Here is a 7,036-nt window from a genome sequence, read left to right on the forward strand (position 1 = left end):
ACCAGGCAGCATTTCGCTTCGCTCAGCTGAATTTGTTTGGTTGCCACGGCCAACTCACTCACCTGAGCTCTCTGGAGTTCTGAAATTCTCGGTTTTGTGGGGTTCTCGATCGAGTTGAATGACACGTCAGTGGAAGAAACGGTGGCTCTCTCTCTCACTCAAAAACCGGCTATTAGGTTGGCCAACTCTTGTTGTTGGTTCAGCTGATTCGGCAATGGCTATATTGTAACGCTCGCAGGGAGATTTATTATGTAATGCCTGGTATTCGACGTGAGCTCGTCGCTTTTGATTGCCGCGTTCAAATCTACAAATAATTGTCATCCCCATTTCAGAAAAACACTGATGTCAAACTGATAGAAAACTCATTTTGGCCAAAGTGATCATTTGGCCAATAGAGCGTGCCACATGAAGCCGGCCAACGAGGCTTGTTCACAAAATGACAGTGCAAGCGAAGGCCACAGGAAGTGGTAATTTGCAACTGTACAAGAGTCGCTTTTGGAACTACGACGTTTGTATACCCTTTCAAGTGATTATAACTGCACTATAATTATTATCTTTCGCAAGGTATTTAATATTTTGATGTTTTAAATTTTTATTGACAAAAACTATATTGGTCTTATTATTTTAAAAAAATGCAATACATAGATTGGTAATTCCAATGGGAAATCCCGATAAATTAGTTTTGTTTGATGATGTGGCGAATTTTTATTCATTACGATTTTAGGATGAGTGAAAATTTTCGAAAACATTGCCAATTACACAGCATATGAATTGATAAATATTTATAAAATGATTAAAATGCTACAAAATCCTGTTATTCTCTGTAAGTTTTCTTGCATTTTAAAGTTTGGTATCAAGCTCCATATATTCTGAGTGTTAAGCTTACTTTTTGATTTGTTAATAGATACAAAAACCTTATTTTATTTATTTATAATGAAAAGTTATACATATGGAATATTTTCTGAGGTGGTTTTAAGGGACAATGGTAGAAGGCAATGGTAGTAGTCTTTCGATCTTGTCAGGTACAATAATTTATGATTTTATTGAATGCCAATGTCGGATATGTCCCGAATTCTATTATAAATACAGCTTTTTATTTCAAATTAGAAATCGAGATTAATTGCATTTTGAAATAGAGACTCTTAAAAAACCGAATGACTCGTTATTAAAAACAAAATGATTGTTTCCCAAATCAAAAATAATTGTTTTTAACAAAGAATCGTTTCCACAGATCTCAATTTAAGTAGTTTGGACCTAATTTAAGTAGTTTTGACCTACTTTTGGAATTTACAATAAAATATTTACAGAAAACGTTCAGTGAGTTAAATAAAAACCCTTCTATCAATCTGTTACTATTATGGTTAGTAAAACAGATCGACTCTTTTGAAGGGAACTGAAGGAAATGGAAACACCTGCCAGTGGATGGAAAAACTAACCCCGTTTGCCATAATTTTCATTAGCCAGAAATTGAAATTTTCCCGGCGCTAGCCCACCCCCTCCCACTCCCCCTCCTCCTGCTCCTCTTTTGTGCTGGTTAATGGACATTTTCGGCAATTGTCAATTAATAATTCATGTGTGCGGCACACATGTTGGCCACCTCAGTCCCTCGCCCCCCTCCCCCACAGCCCCGCCTCCTTGGCAGCCAAAATAGTTGGTTTAGTTTTTCCATTTGCGGTTTCGTTTGTCCACTCCACGGAAAATTGAACATCACGGCACGCAATTCGGGAAGGAGAAACGGAAAAGCGTTGCGAGCTTCACACGATCGATATGGCCGACTGGTAAATTATCTTTTCTGATGGGTGGGCGTGTTCGTGGGGGGTGGGCTTTGGGGTGTGGGTGGTGCGTCAGGTGCAAGGAAAACCCAACTGGCAATGCGCAATTTCGAAGGGAATTGCCTGGAGCGGGAAGGCGGAGGGGCAGGGGGTAATGCCTGATGGAGATCCAGTAATGGGGCCTGACATGCGTGTGTCAATCGCACAAAGGCCCGAAATTACCGGATGGTTGGAGGTGCTCTATTTGTAATGCTGACCTCTTTAGCAGCGCAAAAAATGGAGTCCAAGTTTGGTGTGTATTCTGTTCACGGCGCACTTGTGTTTGCACTCCATTTATTATGCAACAGAGGACAAGCAATTTGCTAAGTACACCCCAGCTAAAAGTCCTTCAAAAAAAAGTGGTCGGAAGCTATTCCACCCAGCCTTCAATTAGATGCCGTGACGAGCCTTTTATTTTTAACGCATTGCCATCATGCGTCAGTGTTAGCCTTCATCCTCATCAAACCAATCAAAGACCAATCTACAACTTAAAAATACAAAATAAAGCTTATATTTAGACAAATCATATGAATTTTCCAGCGAACAGTCTTCTAGTGCTTCCAATACAGGATCCACACACGAGGCATTAATAATATAAATGGCGCTGCTATTACCTTAGTTGGGGCACAGTGGCACTAATAACACAATGACCTTTACGCGAAACGACCCCATGGCCCCTCGGGGGGTTAAGGTTGGGGTGGCACTGGGCAATCGACATTAAAGTGATAAGCGCGCAAATTTCAGGACCTGGAACGGTCGCAATCTTGGTGGGGAAATCAAACTATTGCGGCATTGTTTTTTATAGACCACATCTATTGGGTTTGGGACAACGGCCAATAGACAAAGCTAATCGCCCACCACTGGACAGGTGCTCCATTTGAATACTTCGTAGCAAGTGGTGAAAATGGGTGTATTTGACCGGGGATTCAATTCCAGTATAAGAATCTAAGAATAAAACAAGAAAGGAAAGCTAACTTCGGGCGGAGCCGAAGTTGATATACCCTTGCAGAATACTCTGTAAATTATATTCTCCAAAATTATTCATATGATGCATTCTTAATACTCATAAAAATCCCAACTTCCTAACTTTAAAAACACCAAAGTTATAGCATTTCCAATCGTTCAGTTATATGGCAGCTATAAGATATAGTCGGCCGATCCTTATGAACTTTGGTAGGTCGGATTGATTGGCCAAAAATAAAACCCATAGAAAATCCCAACTTTCTAACTTTACAAACACCAAAGTTATGGCATTTCCGATCAATCAGTTATATGGCAGCTATAAGATATAGTCGGCCGATCCTTATGAAATTTGGTACGTCGGATTGATTGGCCAAATATAGAACCCACAGAAAGTCCCAACTTCCTAACTTAACAAACAGCAGAGTTATGGCATTTCCGATCAATCAGTTATATGGCAGCTATAGGATATAGTCGGCCGATCCCGGCCGTTCCGACTTATATACTGCGTGCAAAGGAAAGAAGGGTGTGTGCAAAGTTTCAACTCGATAGCTTTAAAACTGAGAGACTAGTTTGCGTAGAAACAGACAGACGGACAGACGGACAGACGGACAGACGGACATGGCTATATCAACTCAGGAGGTGATCCTGATCAAGAATATATATACTTTATAGGGTCGGAGATGTCTTTTTCACTGCGTTGCACACTTTTGACCAAAATTATAATACCCTCTGCAAGGGTATAAAAATACCTATTAAAATACATATATATTACGGACATAAAACTAATATTTGATATAATTTAAACTGACACTAACATCGAAACAAAATCATTCATTGATATGCATTAAAACCACATCAAGTAGGTTTCTTCAAGAAAAACCTTTTTACAGGGTATCTAATAACTATCATGCTTTCGGCAACTCCTTTATTTTTTGGCAGCCGCAGTCTAATTATGTGGCAGTACAATGAAGGCGGTCCATGAATTTTTCATGGCCCACGTATGCCAAGACATGCAATGTTGGAGCCAACTGGCCAACTGACAATTTGGATAGAAAATAGATGGAGTTCGGCTTGGGAGATGGGGGCTGGAGCTCCCAACTTGCGTAAGAACCCACGCAATTTCACAGCGTGGAATTTCCCCACTCTCGTTTATTGTAAACTTTTCATTGGGACACACGGGCACTTGTGAAGTCGAAGCTCATCAAATTTTTATGCCATGGCATAATTCCATAAATGGGCCATGGAATGACCCACCTGAAAAGGGCCATATGTTCCACCCCCTCGGAAAAAAGAACACTCCACAATAATTCGCATGCCCAAATCGAAACTGCCAAAGTCGAATCCCCGGCTAAATGGTCAATAGGCTGTGCTCATCATAATTGGTATTTATTGAAAATGCGTTTTGGTTAACCCATTGAGTGTTCATAACCATAACCCTTGCTCTCGAATCGAGAGAGGGTTAAGGGTGGACAATCGAAGGCCTGGGTATTGTGTTTATAGCTTTTCATTTGCATTTATTGCCATTTCAATACGTGTGGCTATCAGGCTTGGCAATTCGAGGCGTTTAGCGCAAATTTCTTTTCAATATTTGTGCACCCAATAAACCCAAATGGTCAGTTAGCCAGGGCCGTTTTATTCGATTCGTTCTTCCAATTTGATTGCAAATTTGGTTTTTCGACTTTAATGCCAACTGCGTGCTGGGAATTTGAGCCTAAATCGTTGGTGGTTTGAAAGTGCTTCAATCGGAAATGGTTCTCCTGTAATCGGGAATTATTTGTTCTGGCTAATTAATCACTGGAGTGCACTATTATGTGTCCCGCGCTAATTACGCTTTTTCAATATTTGTCTAAGGAACTGCTGGCCAAATCAAATATGTTCGTTTGCTTTCATTCGACGTATTTCACTGACAGTCGGCCTAATGGTAATTTCTTGAGCGATTGACTAGTTCACCTTTTCTAAGGGTAAATTCCATTAGCATACGGCCTATTAATTAGCCAAAAAAGAATGTGTCTTAAGTGGAGGGAGTTGTTTGAAGTGGTCATTTAGGTGCTTAGAGTTTCGGGATTTAATTGGGGCAGAACTGTACCTTTTTAGCGATAAAATATTTTGATATCGATACAAGAAAATGTATGTGAGTAAACCCACTTAAAAATGTCCATCATGTAAATTAGTCAATATCTATTGTAGTTGATTACAAATTCTGAAATTACAGTTTTCTGAGTGCTAAGGTTTACAAAATGTATAAAAAGGTGATACATTTAAAGATGTAGTGACTTTTTAAGGACCCATTTCTCAATAAATGTTTCTAAATTAAAACTTTTATGCACAGGCAGTGTTTCAGTTAATAATTGTCGGTCGGGAACGAGCAAATGATAAAAAGGTCGATTAGTGTGACAAAAGACTCTGTTAAAAGTAGTCGTAAGAAAAATTAACATAAGATTGAGGCAACGAATTTGTTTTTCCGAACAATTAGACTTCGTGATAACTTTCCTGACGGATTGCAAACTATAACCTTAACATGACATTGATAAATCATTGTAAATAGTTTAGTTTGTGCCAAAGAAAAACGGATCAGGATCAGTTTTCCATCATTCTAAAGCATTCCCTTGCTGAGCATTTCCCCAAAGTATTTTTTCGCAGGGGAAAAGGAAGCCCTAGTATAACAGTTAGAGAAGGAAATTCAAAGGGCGCACGCGTCGTCTCCGCTCCGAGTAAAAGGACTTCCAATGCGTTAGGATATTACACCCATTCTTTTCGGGGTTAGGGCATTTGTTTACAAACAAATGCAGAGCACGCAGAAGGGTAAGCTGCATTTTCCCAAAGCTCCTGCCCATGCAAATATTCCCAATAGTTACCTCAACTTGTTGCTTGTCCATTTTCCGGGGGGGCAATTACTTAACCGAGTGGGTGAGCAGTGGGTGGTGCAAAACAACAGGACACGAGCAGACAGACATGCAAATTGCAGTTTCATGAGCCAGAACTGGATTGCTCCCGCAATTCGCATGACATTTTGAACATTCTTTTTCGCTTTGCCCGATAACGCCCCTCTGGACTTTTGTTTTATAACATTTGAGCGTTTGGAGCGCATACGGTCATCAAATCTAATTGGCGACGTCGCGTCGCAAATGCCTGAAATTGCAGGGTTTGCATTTGATTTTTTGCACTGATTTCGATTCGAATGTCAGCTGGGGATTAGGAAACGGATCGATGCCTCGGAGGGTTAATGTTCCGGCCGTACTTAGATATTCCATTACTTTCTAGCTCCGGTGAAGAACAACAAAAAACTAAAACAACGAGCCAAAGTTGATGCAATAATTTGCCACAACTTTTCCGAGTGACCACAACAACATGCAATATGCAGTAGGTTCGTCAAAACAACACAGAACAAAAAATCTATCATGATCTATTTTTTTTAATTAACGAAAAAGCTTTACCTAATGAGTTGAAGCTTTGGAAGACAAGAATGAAATTATGAATACTCAACAGAAATGATAAAATTTAGTTAACTTTTTCTAAATCTTTTAATCTTATTTAATTACCCAAATACATTGATTTGAAAAGAGGTGTATAATTTTCTTAAAATACAAAAGAGTATTAAAAGTGTAACCTAAATATATATTGCGAAATTTCAACAGACGATTTTCAAGTATATTTGATAATTATAATTTTTTGCTTGTGTAAAAACGCGAACGTGCAACGAAATTTTCGCAAGAGGATTTTCCAACGGAGCGTTTTTAAAAATGCATGAGCCGACTGAGCTCAATGCGGTTATCGTGTCCCTCAGGGTGGATATACCACTAGTGGTAACAGGGACATAGACATGCAGGTGCAAATTCTTGGCAACCCCAGGTGAATTGACTGACGGACGGATTGACCGCATGATTTCAGCATGTGAACGCCTTTCGGTTGGCATTTAATCGGCGCAGAGCGCGCTTTATATCTAAACAATGAATCAATGCATTAGTCAGTCACCTTGTACGCTCTACTTTAATTACGGCTTTTTGCGCTCCACCAGAACCCCTTAACGCCCTCCTCGAAAACCTCCCTTCAACACGATTTCTCTTCTATTTCAACCGCGACCTGACATTTTTTTGCATGTTTTGCCGGCGAATTAAAAATTGCATACAAAAAATGGACACAAAGTCGATTTAGTTATAACTCGACTTTGAAATACCCGCTGAGCATGTATTACTTTGATTATAAGGCATTCAGTTTTTAGAGCTTTGGACATTAATAACGCGACCTCTAAAAGTTATAAATAT

This window comes from Drosophila rhopaloa, unplaced genomic scaffold (genome assembly GCF_018152115.1).
Source record: "Drosophila rhopaloa isolate 14029-0021.01 unplaced genomic scaffold, ASM1815211v1 contig_115, whole genome shotgun sequence".
Classification (NCBI taxonomy): domain Eukaryota; kingdom Metazoa; phylum Arthropoda; class Insecta; order Diptera; family Drosophilidae; genus Drosophila; species Drosophila rhopaloa.